This window comes from Canis lupus, chromosome 12 (genome assembly GCF_011100685.1).
Source record: "Canis lupus familiaris isolate Mischka breed German Shepherd chromosome 12, alternate assembly UU_Cfam_GSD_1.0, whole genome shotgun sequence".
Classification (NCBI taxonomy): Eukaryota; Metazoa; Chordata; class Mammalia; order Carnivora; family Canidae; genus Canis; species Canis lupus.
Window position 1 is genome coordinate 53,307,340 of NC_049233.1, and position 16,956 is coordinate 53,324,295.

Sequence of the window (16,956 nt, forward strand, 5' to 3'; positions counted from 1 at the left end):
GGATAGTCTTTGTCTGTATCAGATGTGCTAAATATTTTTCTAGTTCCTTAACTATATTTAAAACTTTTTAAAATATTTCGAACTTCAAGATTTCAAGTTTTAGAATAGTCCAAGTTTATGAAGTATCTTTTGTGTTCCTACATTGCTTTTATATTATAATCAGTTAAGTACTCATTTGTATTTTCTTATACCAAGGTATTTTATTAGTCTTTAAAAATAGCTTCTTGTTTTATTGATTAGTGTATGGATAGTTGATTAATCTGATTTCTTTTTAAAATGTTATTATTTTTATTTTTACCACTTTCTTTTATACAGTTCCTTTCGGTTGATTATTTTTTTTTAAATTTTTATTTATTTATGATAGTCACAGAGAGAGAGAGAGAGGCAGAGACACAGGCAGAGGGAGAAGCAGGCTCCATGCACCAGGAGCCCGATGTGGGATTCGATCCCAGGTCCCCAGGATCGCGCCCTGGGCCAAAGGCAGGCACTAAACCGCTGCGCCACCCAGGGTTCCCTCGGTTGATGATTATGTGTGCATCATGTTCAGGAGATGCTCAATAATATTTAATATTTTCTTTTTTTTTTAATTTTTACCTATTTATTTATTTGAGAGAGTACCTGGTGCACTGGAGGAGCATGAGCAGAGGGAGGAGAGAAGGGGAGGGAATCTCAAGAAGACTCCTCCAGGAAAGGAGGCCCATCCCCAGCTGGATCTCAGGACTCTGACATCATGACCTCAGCTGAAATCAAGATTCTGACACTTAACCAACTGAGCCACCCAGCTGCCCTTAATATTTCCTATTTTCTAAAACAAATTTAAGAATATAAATTTCCCTCCAAGTTCTTATTTAGCTTCATTAAACTTCACACATCATGTTGCTGTTCAATAATAATTAGCTTATAGCAGTTAATAAAGTACTTATTCGCTCTTCATAAACCCATTTTTATATTCCAGATCTGTAAGTCTGAGGACATGTTAGCGAATTACTAATCTTATGTTGTAATCAGGCATGTTCATCTCTGCAGAGTTGATATTTTATAATTTAATGGCACTTACTTTACAACCTGGAAACTTTTTTTTTTTTTTTAAATGCTGCATGTACCTGAAAAGAAGAGAGGGAGTAACATTAACAAAACATTACAAAATGTGGTGAAACAGAACATTCCTGATTTTTCCTCCTTCCCAAAAGAGCTGCAAGTAATAAGCAGCTACAGGTGTAGGATGGCTCTCTGAAAAAGCCCAGAAACTGGTTGAGAATCTCCTATAGACCCATTGGTTGAGAAAATACACACGTGGAACAGGTAGGAAAAGATGAAACACACTCTCATCTTAAACCCCATCCCTGGCACAGCACCATACAATCCAGAAGGAATCTTCCCCAAATCCCACCTTTTTCCTGAGGATGAAGAAAAATTTAGACCACACATCCAATGCACCAACCTTTAACTATCGCCTCCCTAACACCTGTATTTCTGGGAGCTGACACTCATTAGTCCCCCTGGGACCACAGAGAATGAAGAACCCGCTTTATTTATTTGAGATTTTATTTATTCATTATTCAGAGAGAGAGAGAGAATGAGGAGGGGAGAAGAGGTAGACGGAGAGGCAGCCCTGGATTCCCCGCTGCTCCACAGCTGGAAGTAGAGCTGGATCCCAGGATCTGGAGATCATGACCTGAGCCAGACAGGCACACCCGAAGAGTCTTTTATCTTTTTTTTTTTTTTAATTTTCTTTTCTTCTCTTTTTTTTTTCTTTTTTCTTTCTTTCTTTTTTCTTTTCCTTTTCTTTCTTTTCCTTCATTTCCTTTCTTTTTTCTTTCTTTCCTATTTATTTTTAAAATATTTTATTTATTCATGAAAGACACAGAGAAAGGCAGAGACACGGGCAGAGGGAGCAGCAGGCTCCATGCAGGGAGCCCGACGTGGGACTCGATCCTGCGACGGCGGATCACGCCCTGGGCCAGGGGCAGGTGCTCCCCGGCGGAGCCACTCCCAGCCGCCGCCCCCGGGACTCGGCCCGGGTGAGCCCCTGCCCTCAGGCCCAGCTTCCGGCTTCCGGCTTCCGGCTTCCCCCTGGCAGGAGCCAGTCTGCACAGCCACAGTCCGGGCTCTTGAGCCGCAGGGGAGCGTCAGGTTTGTGACCGCCCGCGCCTGTGGCCCCTGGCGGCCGCGGGGCTCTCTGGGAGCCGGGCCGCCCTCAGCGGGGGACACCTCGGGGACCCGGGCGACGCCGCCCCTGCAGCGCCTCGCGTCAGGCCTGGGAGCGGGGCCGCACGTGAGGAGGAAGACGCTTGCGGGCACTTCCGGCCTCGCTCCGCCTCCTTTTGGGGAAAGGAAACGCCAAACCCGTGCTTCTGCCCGGAAGGAGCGGGCCGCCCCTCGCGCGGCCGCCTGCGCGTCTGGGAACCCCCGGGCCCGCGTCTCCCGGCCCCTCCGGCCGCGGTGAACCGAGTGAACCAAGCCGCGGCGGCGACGGACTCTGCAGGCTCCCCTGCAATTACGCCACCTCCCACCGGCTCCCACCGGCTCCCACCGGCTCCCTGAAAGGGGCTGGAGGCCACGGCTTCTGCCTCAGTTTTCCCAGCTGCTTCCTCCGAGGTGTGAGGTCTGGCTCCTAACTTGCGGGTCTCTGGCAGGTAATCCGAAATGGGCCGTGGGCCCCTCCTACAGCAGCCCCCGAGGCGCCGCCAGGCCTTCAGCTACCGCACTCCGCACCCCGTCAGAGGTCAGAGCGGAGGCCTGCCCTCTGCTTGTGTCCCCCCCCCTCCCCCCCACCCGTGTGTGGCGGCACAAGGGTAGGAAAGGGCACGCACGTCTGAACAGGACTGCAGGCATTTACCACAGCTCCTTTCCCCAGTCAGTGCGGAGGGGGTGCGCACGGCAGCTCCCAGGTTCTCCTTGAGGAGAGAAGGAATTGGGCTGCACGCCTCGCCCCCCAACTTTTCCAGCTGCCACTGGAGGGCTGGCTTCTAGCTTGCCTGTCTCAAGGCCGAAAGGATCCGGCACACCCTCGATTCCTGGGGAGGAAGATGAGAAGTCCGTGAGGAGATGGATGCGTTATAATTAGCTGGACTGTAGTAATCATTTCACTGTGTGTATGTGTATCAAAACATCATGCTCTATGCATTATATATAGTTCTTACTTTAAAAAAAAGTTAAAAGGGGGTCGCCTGGGTGGCTCCGTGGTTGAGCGTCTGCCTTCAGCTCAGGGCCTGATGGAGTCCCACGTCGGGCTCCCTGCATGGAGCCTGCTGCTCCCTCTGCCTGTGTCTCTGCCTCTCTCTCTCTCTCTCTCTCTCTCATTAATAAATAAATAAAATCTTTTAAAAAATTAAACAAAAATTAAAAGGAAAACAAACATGTATACTCAGCCTTTTGGGACAACAGTGTTACCCATTATCTATTATGAATTGAACAATTTATAAGTTATGTTGTTCAAACCTCCCCAAATTTCAGTTGTTTTACCTACATATCTATCAGTTTTCAGGATTTAGAATGTCCCTTATGATTTTAGATGTCTTTTAACTAAAAACCTTTTTCTATCATGAATCACACTGCGCTTGTCGATAAATGTCTTTTTACAGGAGAGTGGGGAAGACAGCATAGGTATATTTTTAAAATTTCTAATCCCACTCCGTTTTCAAAACTCTGCTGCTCACATATCTTAGGTAACACCTTTTATGCTATCCATAACTCACAAATCCTCACCAGTATTATTATTTTTTAAACTTTTTCCTTTCTTTTTTTTAATTTATGATAGAGAGAGAGAGGGAGAGAGAGAGAGAGAGAGGCAGAGACACAGGCAGAGGGAGAAGCAGGCTCCATGCACCGGGAGCCCGATGTGGGATTCGATCCCGGGTCTCCAGGATCGCACCCTGGGCCAAAGGCAGGCGCCAAACCGCTGCGCCACCCAGGGATCCCCTCATCAGTATTATTAAAGTCCTCAATTCCAAAATTGACTTCTAGGACTTATAAGAGGATGCTCCCTTATTGGCAGATTTTGCTTATTGATATTGAGAAGAGCAAGACACATTTCACTGTAGTGTATGACTTATGTGTATGGCTGATTTTTAAAGCATATCCTCATAAAATATACATAAAATTTAATGTTGATTTAATATTTTATAAGCCCAACAATTTATTTTAGGTTAATCTTCAGTATCTATCATGAGATTGCACTTGATTCTTCTAATTTTCAAATCAATTATATATTTTAATCAGTCAATTTTACGGACTCATTCTTAATGATAAACACATGGAAGACTTAAAGTGCCTGTTGACAAAAAAAAAAAAAAAAAAGTGCCTCTTGACTTAAATCTAATACTTTCACTATGAGGATTATGCCATTGCTTTTTGAGGGACCGGAACCCTGAGGTTCATCATTCTTGGCGTCCCAGCCTGGTATAAATGTGCATTGGACTAAATTCTAATCAGAAGGTTTCCTGAGGGATAACATATAGTGATTAAGTTATAACTTTTTCTAAGTTTGATGATTGCTTCTTTTCCCTGTAAGTGTACTCTAGTCATCTTGATTGGATTTGAGGATATTCCACATATTTACAAATTGTCCCTAAGGATGAGCTACTTCTAGGATGGCGCCTCTCAAATATTACCTCTTGATTTTTCTATCTTTTCTCCTCAGTGTGTAATTTTTTATTGAAATTAAAAGGACACATCTTTCAATCTCTTTCTCAAAATTCTCACTTGATTAATTTTAAGTCTTCTTCCTATCCTTAAGCCGCTGGAAGTAAATCATAACCATTCGAAATGTTTCTTGACCTATAACTAGACCTGACCTATTTTGATAACAGAAGTTCCACTAAACTAAATGCTTTTAATATGTATATTAATTTGGCTTATAATACTTTAAAATATATTGAATAAGAGTAAAAAACATTTTATAGATACATTTTCAGTTTTAAATGATTTTCTTGTATCATATAATTTTCTTTTTTTATCACATAATTTTCTATCCAAAATTCTATAATTCTGTGTTTGTGATTATATAATCATAGAGTCCTAAAATATGGCCATGTAAATCTTCAAGATCTCTTAATGTTTTATGCACACTAACTCATCTTATTCTCATACTGTTTTACAGATGAGGAAATGAGTCACAGTGAAACCAGATGACTTTCCTAGATCACAAAGCTAGTAAGAAGTGAACCAAAGACTTCAATCTGAGTAGCTTTGTTTGGAGTCCTGTGGACATTATTGGAACTTCTGGCGACATGTGATAAACAACAATAAATAAAACTACATATTACATACAAGAGAGTATGGGAAACTTGTCAAAGTGATATAAGAATCCAAAGAGAAAAAATATAACACTGGCTTGGAAATGGAATGACAACATATTAGTCTGGGGCAGTATTTTTAACAAGGTAAGTGTAAAGTAGAAATTTAATAGTTCCATTCTTTCTACTACTTATTAGCTTATTTTCTCTTTTTTTAACCCCAAACGTTTTCGGAGCTGTTTGTAAAAATGTCACAATCACTCTTATCATTACATTTTTTTTTTCTTGGAAGTTTTAGGTAATAATCAGGAAAACTAAAGAAACAGATATTTGAAAGAAAGGAAAATTATCATTAGTATTTGCAGGAGTAAGTATATTCTTTTTAAAAATTTTCAGTATAGTTAACATATAGTATTATATTAGTTCCAGGCATGCAATGCAATGATTCCACAAGTCTGTACATTACTCAGTGTTCATCATGCTAAGTGTACTCTTAATCCCCTTCACCTATTTCACATATCCCCTTTCCCCACCCTCTCTTCTGATAACCATCAATTAGTTCTTTATAGTTAGGAGTCTGTTGTTTTGTTTTGTTTTTTTTTTTATTTATTTATTTATTTTTTTTTTGAATTGTCTCCTTTTTCTTTGCTCATTTGTTTCTTAAATTACACATATAAGTGAAATCATATGGCATTTGTCTTTGTCTTATTTTCCTTAGCATTATACACTTTCTATTCATCGATGTTGCACATTATAAGATTTCATTCTTTTTTATGGGTAGGTAACATTCAATTGTATGTGTATATGCCACATCATCTTTACCCATTCATCTGTTGATGGACACTTGGGTTGCTTTCATATTTGGCTATTGTAAATAATGCAATAAACATTGAGGTGCATATATCTTTTCAGATTAGTGTTTTCATATTCTTTGGGTAAATACCTAGTAGTGGAGTTACTGGATCATGTGTTAATACTAGTTTTTAATTTTTTGAGGAACCTCCATGCTGTTTTCCACAGTGGCTGCGCCACTTTGCATTCCTCCAGCAGTGCATGAGGGTTCCATTTTCTCCACATCCTTGCCAACACTTACTGTTTCTTGAGTTTTTGATTTTGGCCATTCTGACAAGTCTGAGGTTTTGATTTGCATTTCCCTGATGATGAGTGATGTTGAGCATCTTTTCATGTGTCTGTTCATCATCTGTATGTTTTCTTTGAAGAAGTATCTGTTCATGTCTTCTCATTTTTTAATTGGGTGTGTGTGTATGTGTGTGTTGAAATGCATAAGTTCTTAGTATATTTTAGATTTAATCCTTCATTAGATATGTCATTTTCAAATATCTTCTCCCATTAAGTAAGTTGTTTTATAATTTTTTGGTGGTTGTTGTTTTTCTGTGCATAAGCTTTTTACTTTATGTAGTTGCAATAGTTTGATTTTTCTTTTGTTTCCCTGGCCTCAGACATATCTAGAAAAATGTCAGAGAAGTAACTGCCAGTGCTCTCTTTTAGGATTTTTATGGTTTCAGGTCCCACATTTAGGTCTTTAATCCATTTTGAGTTTATCTTTGTATATGGTTTGAGAAGGTGGTCCATTTTATTCTTTTGCATATAGCTGTCCAGTTTTCCCAATACTATTTGTTAAAGGACTGTCTCTTTCCATTGCATATTCTTGTCTTTTTTGTCAAAGATTAATTGATCACATAATTTGGGTTTAATATCTCCCAAGAAGTTCAAAGAAAACATTGTTGGAATTCAAAAATTCATCTCATTTGAAAATATAATATGAATAGTTTCATATGGCAATGTAAAATATAAAATGCCTGATAATGTATGAAATATACAGAACTTAAAAATGTGCATTATAAGTGTCACAAATAAGTGACAAATAAGTGGATTATATACCTAATAATAGGTGGTATTATTTCTATTAATTTATTGAGCACATATTTATTTATTTAACTTTAAAGATTTTATTTATTCATGAGAGACACAGAGAGAGACAGAGACATAGGTAGAGGGAGCAGCAGACTCCCTGTGGGGAACGTGATGTAGGATTTGATCCCAGCACCCTGGGATCACGACCTGAGCCAAAGGCAGGTGTTCAACCACTGAGCCACCCAGGCATCCCATTGAGCACATATTTATTGAGTAATCAGTATATGGCAAGTACTCCCTGGATAAAATGTGGGAGCCAAACATTGCCTTTATAGAACTTACTATTGAGTGGCAGAAGGATTAGTCACATGGCCTATAAAGTTATTATATAATAGAAGACTGTAGCCTAGAAATGAATTCATGGAAATTACCCTAAGAAAGAGACAATATACATAAAATCTAAAATAAATTGAAGAGGATCCTAGCTGCAGAGAGTGGGAGTGCATAGCCCCTTCGAGGCAGAAGGAATCTTTGTTTAAGACCCTGGTGGGAACAGAAAGAGCAGTATTAGGGAAAAAAAAAAAACTGTGGAGTTAAAGTACAGTGAGTGAAAAGAAGTACACTGAAAAGTCAAACTGTGTTAGTGGGTACATATCAGATATTAGTCCTGCTCATATATGTTAAAGATGTGTTCTTAAGAGTAAAAGGAGACCATGGTCACATTTCAAGTGAGAAGAAAGAGTGATCCTATTTGTGTTTTATAAATATCCCCCTGGCTTCAGTGAGAGAACAAATTAAAAAGGGGATAAGAATTCCCAGAAAGACAGGAAAGCACAGAGGATGAAGACAAGGAAGACACCAAGGTTTCTGATGGGAGTAGTGTCAGTTAGTGACATAGAAATATTGAAAGAACTGGGGTGGCTGGGTGACTCAATCAGTTGAGTGTCTGACTCTTGGTTTCAAGTCAGGTGGTGATCTCAGGGTTGTGAGATTCAGCTCTTCATTGAGCTTTTGTCTCAATGGGGAGTCTGCTTGAGATTCTCTCTCTTTTGCCCTCTGCCCCTCCCCCAGTGCGCGCACGCTCTCTCTCTCTCTCTCTCTCTCTCATATAAATAAATAGTACTTTTTTAATATTGAAAGAACAAAAGGTTTGGGGAAATCAGAAAATAGAAAAAGGAATTAAAAAAACAACACAGAACAACCAAACATCTGTGTATCTCTGTCCCATTTCTCTCCCTTCATCAGAATTTACTGTGTAAAAAAGAATTTCATATAATGAGAGAGAATTATTCAATGAATAGGGATGGGACAAAAACTATGGGAAACAATTCAATTATAACAATTTCAAAACATTTAACAAAATTCAAATACATATATTTTTTTTTTCTTAAGATTTTATTTATTTATTGATGAGAGACGCAGAGAGAGAGAGTGAGAGGCAGAAACATAGGCAGAGGGAGAAGCAGGCTCCATTCCATGCAGTGAGCCTGATGTGGGACTCAATCCTGGGTCTCCAGGACCACACCCTGGGCTGAAGGCAGCACTAAACCACTGAGCCACCTGGGGTGCCCATCAAATATATTGTTTTAAAATCATGTTTAAAAAATTTAAATTTGGGGTACTTGAGTGGCTCAGTAGTTAAGCGTCTGCTTTTGGTTCAGGTCATGATCCCAGGTTCTTGGGATGGAGCCTGCTTCTCCCTCTGCCTATGTCTCTGCCTGTCTCTTTGTGTCTCTCATGAATAAATAAAATCTTAAAGCTTTTAAAAATATTTAATTAGAAAATTATCCAAGTAAAATATAAACTAAATATTCTTATATTAGGGAATATTCTGGTTATTAAACTAATGATCTTGACTTCAAACTGACCCTTTTGTACCCCTTTGAAGTGAGGCTAGAGTTTTGCAAAAACACTTTTCTCCTTTGATTGATGGTTTCTATTAGATTCTATCAGTAGAAGTAAATAGAGGAAGGCTGTAGGAAGAAGGACCTGGTATTTCTGTTTGCTTCCTGCTTCTGTTGATTCACCACAGCACTTCTTCATCCTTAGAGCAATAAAGAACTGATTTCCTATGTTGGCAGCTAATTCTACTATTTAGTCCTTTAATGCTGTGGGAAAGTACAATATTTTTCTGAGGCATCTCCTAGGTAGCCCAATTTAGCATCACTCCTTCCTCAGAGATCTGAGTTCCAGATTACAGGACTCTTCCTCCATGTTTCCAAATGCTAACTATTCCAACCTTACCTCTTTGTTCCCCAGCCATGAAAGTGGTAATTGCTTCCTTCTGTGATACTTTAGTGTCTCCTTATTGTGTTTCTAGTTCTCTGAGACATGGTTTATAATTCTTTATACCAAAAACTCCGTGAAACTGTCTGATGAAATTTTTTTTTTTTAATTTTTATTTATTTATGATAGTCACAGAGAGAGAGAGAGACACAGGCAGAGGGAGAAGCGGGCTCCATGCATCAGGAGCCCGACATGGGATTCGATCCCGGGTCTCCAGGATCGCGCCCTGGGCCAAAGGCAGGCGCCAAACCACTGCACCACCCAGGAAATTTTTGTATCTGGACTAGACTGGCTGATACAGAACTGCTATTTAACTATGACATCCATTAAAGAAACCTTAAAAGAAAAGATTTACAGATTTGTTAATATTAGAAAACCTACCAATATTCTATGGGAACCTACTACTTTTTAAGTACTTCCTTAAGTGCTAGAAACACAGGAGTAAAGACAAACTAACTTCTTGACCTTAAGGAGCTTACTTGATAGTGAGGGTTAGATGTGAGATAAGAGTTAAACATGTAAGCAAGATAAGTTCAAGTGTTGCTAAGTGCTTTGTTAAAGATAAAATATGAATGCTTTGCTAGAATTATAATATCTAGGGAAGGGAGTGGAACAGATATTTGATGAGATATATACCAAGAAAGCCATAAAGAGATTCATGAAGGAAGAGCTTCCTAAACATGTAGTTCTGAGAGGAACATGAGCTGGCATTGTTTTTATTTTTGAAAGAAAGGGAAAAATGTGTTTGTTCCTGCAAGAAAATAAATGAATAAATAAAAGGAGGAGAGTAGAAAGAAATGAAATTATATAATAAAATTGATTAAATAATTAATTTGATAAAATTAGCAACATTTCTCTATCATATGAAGACAAAATGGGTAAACATACACTCAACATTCAAAAACAAGTTTATATTTTCAAAGCTATTCTTTATGTAATTGAAAGACTTGATATAAGTTCAACTTGACTCAATTGATATTGTCTCATATTAAGAATTTTGAAAATTTTCTTCTTCTTTACAGCATTTTTCTATGAATGATTGTTTAATGGATATTAATACATCAAATTGCAGAAACATAATGATTATGAAGCTTTAAGACCAAAAAAGCTGGGGCTCCCTGGGTGGCTCAGCAGTTTAGCACCTGCCTTCAGCCCAGGGTGTGATCCTGGAGTCCTGGATCAAGTCCCGCGGTGGACTCCCTGCTTGGAGCCTGCTTCTCCCTCTGCCTGTGTCTCTGCCTTTCTCTCTCTCTCTGTGTCTCATGAATAAATAAAAAAAGTCTTTAAAAAAAAAAAAAAGACCTAGAAAGCTTTCAAATATACTACCTCATCCATTTATGTATGACATAAAGAATAACTGAATGAAGAAGCATTTTCCTAATGGTTTTCTCATTATTTCTTAAAATTATATGACTTCCTTTAACCACTCTTTCTCATGAAGCAAATTCATATTGAATTCCTACTGTATGCCTTATACTCTTACATGTGCTGATGATTTTCTTGCCTCCATAAGGCATAAATACCATCAATATGTGAAAAAAAATAGTTAACTGACACTTTAATGTTTAAAGTCTTGCAAGGTTTTTTTTTTTTTTTTTTTTTTTAATCAATACTTATCCAAGGATTTGAAATCCCCTAGACAAGGTAATACAGAGTATTTCTCCTCTAATCCATCTGCACCTCCCTTTTTGAATTGATGTAATTTAATAGAAGAAGCACCTTGATTGAAGAAATCACTGTATTAACATACCTTTTGAGCAACATACTGTCATGCTCATACTGCAACTCTGAATTACATACCACGTGTGTCAATTTCAAACATCTCAGATGACAAGTGTTCTGATTTCTGGCCATTCTCTTCTACTTTCTTAATCTGTGTCCTATTTTCTATTCTCATATACTAATTTAAAAATGTTTCAACCTAATAGTACCTCTAGTTTCTTAACCCTATGTTATTTGCAGGATGAGAGGTGTATCATTTTTCCTTTTTCAGTTTATAACCTGATCTAGCACTATAATCAATATGAATACAACCTCTAATATTTCTTTTTTTTTCCCCTCCACCTTTCGTACTTATCTGACAAAATCTAAATTTCTGCAGTATATCCAGACTGCTGAATGTAAGGGCTAGAGAAGAAAATGAAATCTCACTCACTGGTCTGTCTTTGAATTGATGGCTACAAACCTCAAGTGAGCCTTCAGACCGTCCATAAATCCTGTTGCATTTCTATCAGACATTTTCTCGTCGTCTCTCTAGATCCATTCTTTATACTTCTCAAAACTGTTCTTTTTCTTGGGAGATTGATCTATATGGGACCTCTAGGTTTGCAAAATTTCAGTCTTTACTGGGAGCAGGAGTGAGGGAGAATCATTTGCCTTATCTGTATTTGGATCACTTGAAATTATTGGAGTTTCTACTATCCCCTCCCCCCACTAACAAAAACTTAGACATAGGAGTACCCATGCTTCTCAGGGCCTTACACTAGTACCTTGATTCTTTTTACTTTCTAATTTCCTCCCTTTTTGGGCAAGGTTATCCGGTTTCCAGGGAGTAGAAGTATTACACTTCTCAATTGCACGTCTAACACTATCCCTATAGCATACGATCTTTACATCTCACTCCTAAAAGCTAAGCTTGTAACTTCCTATCAAGATTTTTCTGATATTTTGCATTGTACCGTATCTCCATACAACATGTTGAGCTATATGAATGGGTGGAAACATTGGGAGAGCATGAAATATTAAAGAATATTGAGGAATAGGGTAACATTTCACTCAAAAATATATGAAACTAAAGTTTTCTAAATTAGCCCTGAAAACACATTAACACTAAATTGAAGAGGCTTTTTCAGCTAGTAATAAGTTCCATTTATGGAGGTATTAAGGTGAATTAGAACAATAATCTCTCTAGTATATTGTCCAGTAAATTAGTACATTATAAAGAGATTGAAGAAGGTAGCTTTCTAAAAAGGATGAATTTTATGGTTCACTCAAACTGTAGTTTTACACTTCTAGCTCTTCAGTCAAAGTCCTTTTCCTAAGATAATCTTTTTCCTTGATGCACTGCCATGTGACTATGACAAATTCAAGCATGCTCTGGATTGTTTTAGGTATCTAGTGTGTAAAAGAAGTGTAAAAGAATGATGATATTCTGGTAAACATTTTCCCAACCTCGGCAACCTCTTCTATTGTTTTTAGACCCCATATGACCTTGAAATTTTGGAAGATAATTGGTTAGGAGAAGAGTGTTAGGTGTCCTGTGGGTCTCAAGAAAGAGTTATTTCTTTTGTGGACAGACCTTAACCAATTATTTTACTTATATGCATTTGTGAAACTATTTTAGAAGGTACAGTAGATTACATGATGGAAATATAGAAGATATCACCTCAAGCTCCAATTATATGTATTTAAGGTATTAAAGATATATGTAATCATAAGATTAAGGCAGAAAAATACATACTTTAATTGAAGTCGACATGTCTGCCATGTGTCTACTTCACTAGGAACGCTCCTAGTGAAAAGTGATGTGATGAATAAAATTTTGAAAAATAGATGACATTAGAATTGAAAAGATTTGGGTAAAAATGGAAGTGAGGAAGGAGTGAAGAGTACTTACTGATTTTAAGAGGCTCTTTGTGATCATAGCATGGGATGAAATTAAGTTTTCAAAATCACTAGAGTCAGTTGTGTTAGGTGAAATTATGGTGATCCTAGAAGTACTCTAACAAGCAAATGAAGGTTTTCTTCTGGTTCCTTCCAATTCTTAGGAGCCTACAAGGCCAGTTTGTTCTATTTGTTTGAAAAACAGTGTTATCTTAAAACTACTGGTTGCCATTTGAATTTTGTTCTATTTTAAACCTTTAATTACATCAAAACCATGGAGTCCCACAAAGCAATTCCATATCTAGTTCTTCATGGAGAATATATTTTGTTTGCCATAGGTAACTATATATGTCTGCCTCTTTCCACAGTGAGTTCCTTGATAACCTAGGGTGACCATTTTTCTTGTTTAACCTCAAAAGTTCCCAGTATAAACCTGTTGTCCAGATTTAATTGTTATTAGTTATCCCTTTCACTCTCAGAATAAAAATGAATGATAAATCACATGGCCACTCAAAATATAGCACAACAGTATTGAAAATGTTTTGTTATATATGTCATGTTTATCTTTTTTTTTTTTATTTATGTATGATAGTCACAGAGAGAGAGAAAGAGAGAGAGAGGCAGAGACATAGGCAGTGGGAGAAGCAGGCTCCATGCACCGGGAGCCCGATGTGAGATTCGATCCCGGGTCTCCAGGATCGCACCCTGGGCCAAAGGCAGGCGCCAAACCGCTGCGCCACCCAGGGATCCCCATGTTTATCTTTTTAAATTTACTTTAAAAGTATAATTATTAGGGCACCTGGGTGGGCCAGTTAAATGTCTGATTCTTGATTTCAGGTCATGATCTCAGGATCCTGGGATGGAGCCCTGCATTGGGATCCCCACTCAGTGGGGAATTTGCTTGCTTCCCATGCCCTCTATCTCTCTCCCTGCATCCTCTCTCTCTCCCTGTCAAATAAATAAATATATCTTTTAACAATGTAATTATTATACTATAATTAAGTAGTATTCACCCATAAAAGAGAATTAAATTTTTCTGTATGCTACAACATGATGGACCTTTAAAATATTATACTTAGTATAATAAGCCAGACAGAGGGCAATATTATATGACTGCATTTATATAAGGTACCTAGAAGAAGCACATTTATAGAAACAAAAAGTAGAATGGGAGGTTACTAAGGATGGGGGAAGAAAAAATAGAGTTATTGTTTAGTGAGTACAGAATTTTTGTTGAGGATGTTGAAAATTTTGGGTTACAGATTGTGGTGATAGTTATACAATATTGTGAATGTATTTAATGTCACTGGATTTTATAATTACAAATAGTTAAAATGATAAATATTATGCTATGTATGATTATGACAATAAAATAGACATGCACTAGCCTAAAACAATATTATATCAAGAACTGTTTGATAAGCTGAATTAGGTGAGCTAGCATGTTTTACTGTCCCAAATTTGGCTGGTTTGTAGATACTCTGGGGAACAAGATGAATGCACTGCAATAACTTTGATTCTGACTCTTTATTTATCCTTTTATTGTGTGGTTTTTTTTTTTTTTTTTTTTTCCTCCTTCCCTAGTGCTTTTTCCCAGGAGTTACCCTGAGCTCATGAGGGAATATCTCGATTGTGGAATTTCAAACTGAATAGATATTACACTTATGGATGCTATACAATATCAACTATTCACCAGAGAGACTGATGATTAAAAAATCTTCCAAGGATATCTATGTAAATATTTATCTTGTATAACATATTTTATATATTTTATTTTAGATTTGGCATGTTGAGAGATAATTTTGTTCTTTGACATTAATTTTAATCCTATGGGGGTAGGGTGGTGGTGGAAATAGTTCACAAAGATTTCTTGGGCAGACAAAAATGTTGATAGTCAGACATAATAGGATTTGCAGCTATTTTAAGTCAAAATGAGTTCTTTAATTCTCATGTAGTGAAGGTAGAATTAATTCATTACTAACCTCACAACAAATTTCAAGGAAACTAGGTCTGCTGTAACTGTTAAATTGTGATAGAAATTAGGAAATGTTGAAATGGTCTCATCAAGAAACTGCATAATGTCATTTAGTGCATTAGCAGAGGCCCCCAAATCTTGTTCAAAAGTGTCTTTTTCTATCTTTATTTCACCATTGCGTGGCTCATTTGAAACAGCCAGCATGTCTGAAGCAGTTTATAACTGTGGCTAAAGAAACTATTCAGCACAGCTCGTTAACTAGCAATTTTACCTCAAGACCATCCTAAGTATTTGATTCCTCGTGGTTTATTCTTCTGAACAGAAAATAAATAAATAAATAGTGCATGCTATAAATATACTTCTTGAGTGTGGGTTGTTTCTTGATGAGTCAACTGATAATATTAATTCAGTTTGTTGGCTAACAACGATTGTGTTGTGCGTGTCTGTGCATGGATTGCTAGGGTAGCGACAAAATTCTTTAAACAACAGCAGTTTGAATGCTTAATGTTCTATCTTTGTTGTTAATTCCTTCCTCTTCCCCTGAAGTTTCATAAAGTGAAGACGGTCAAGTAATCTGGGTTCTAGTCCCTGTTGTATAGTTGGCTCGATATACCTGAGTAAACACCAAAACAATGCTGATTCTTAACAGAAGTGTTCATTCCAATTGGTTGCAATAAGGACTGCCTCATTCTCTCTCTCTCTCTCTCTCTCTCTCTCACACACACACACACACATACATTCCCCCTTCTCCCTTTATTCCCCATTTCCCTTCGCTCCACAAGCAATCAGATTAAATTTTATTTTTTGATGTTTATCGTAGTTGTCTTTATAGTTCTTTTTTTTTTTTAAGATTTTATTTATTTATTCATGAGAAACAGAGAGAGAAGCAGAGACATAGACAGTGGGAGAAGCAGGCTCTCTGCAGGGAGCCAGATGTGAGACTCAATCCTGGGACTCCGGGATCATGCCCTGAGACAAAGGCAGACACTCAACCACTGAGCCACCCAGGAGTCCCTGTCTTTATAGTTCTAAATAATGTGTTTATATGACCATGGTTTGATTAATCTATTTTGACATGTCTGATGACCTTCTACAAAGAATAAGAGATTAATTTATCCTTACCCTCTAATCCTTCAATTTTTAACTTACTTTTTTATTATTAAATCATCCATTGGTTGATTTAATAGTATTTCTTGATACACCAAAATTCAATATTTATATTATTAGCCTTGTGTAAAAAGAAACTTCTGTCATTAGTTGTTTCTTTAATTTTCCTGTCTTTTAACCCGCCCAATTTGTTCTTCTATACCAGTCTTATATTTTCGTGTTAATAAAGCTGTATTTATTCATGAAGATATATATTTTCTATTCAATGTCTAAGAAATGAAAACTAATAATATTCAATATATTATTATTTTTTATTATTTTCTACCTTAAACTTTTGACTATGGGGAAACTTCCCATTCTTTGCTGTGTTGCTGTGGAGACTGGGGAAAGCCTGGTCTATAAGCTTTTGGGTTGAAGTGGAAATCTCAAAACCTAGTACTTCAGCTAGACACAACTCAAACTCTATAGCACAAGGTGAATCTTACTATACTTAGTAAGCTTCTTAGAAGCTTCTTTCTCTTTGATAGTTTTGTTAGCAGATAGAGTGAAGCCAGAGCCTACTATAACCAGGAAAGAAGCTCATTCTTCTATTTATATCCTCCTTTTACCAGTGATATGTTCAGTGGACACATTTTACCAGTGAGAAACTGAGAAGTTACCTAGACTTAGTGTTTTTAGCACTTATCTTGACATAAATTCTTCATTTAACCTATAGTTCCTAATAAGTCAAGCACACTAATTTGCCTATTTCCATCTACTCACATATTCACCACATTATAGAAAGATTACACATCATATCTGCTTTATTGTGCAATTAAATGTTATGAGTTTTTAACCGTACTTCCAGTTTTGGTACTTTCTTTTATCTATTCC

At 37.5% G+C, this 16,956-nt stretch overlaps 1 long non-coding RNA gene across 1 annotated transcript; it reads left to right on the forward strand.

The window, feature by feature from the left end:
* The first annotated feature begins 2,115 nt into the window (after positions 1-2,115).
* Positions 2,116-15,615, forward strand: LOC102154281. Its single transcript, XR_005368028.1, has 3 exons — positions 2,116-2,636; positions 5,102-5,384; positions 14,586-15,615. It is a non-coding gene; the product is annotated as an uncharacterized LOC102154281 (long non-coding RNA).
* The last annotated feature ends 1,341 nt before the right edge of the window (positions 15,616-16,956 follow it).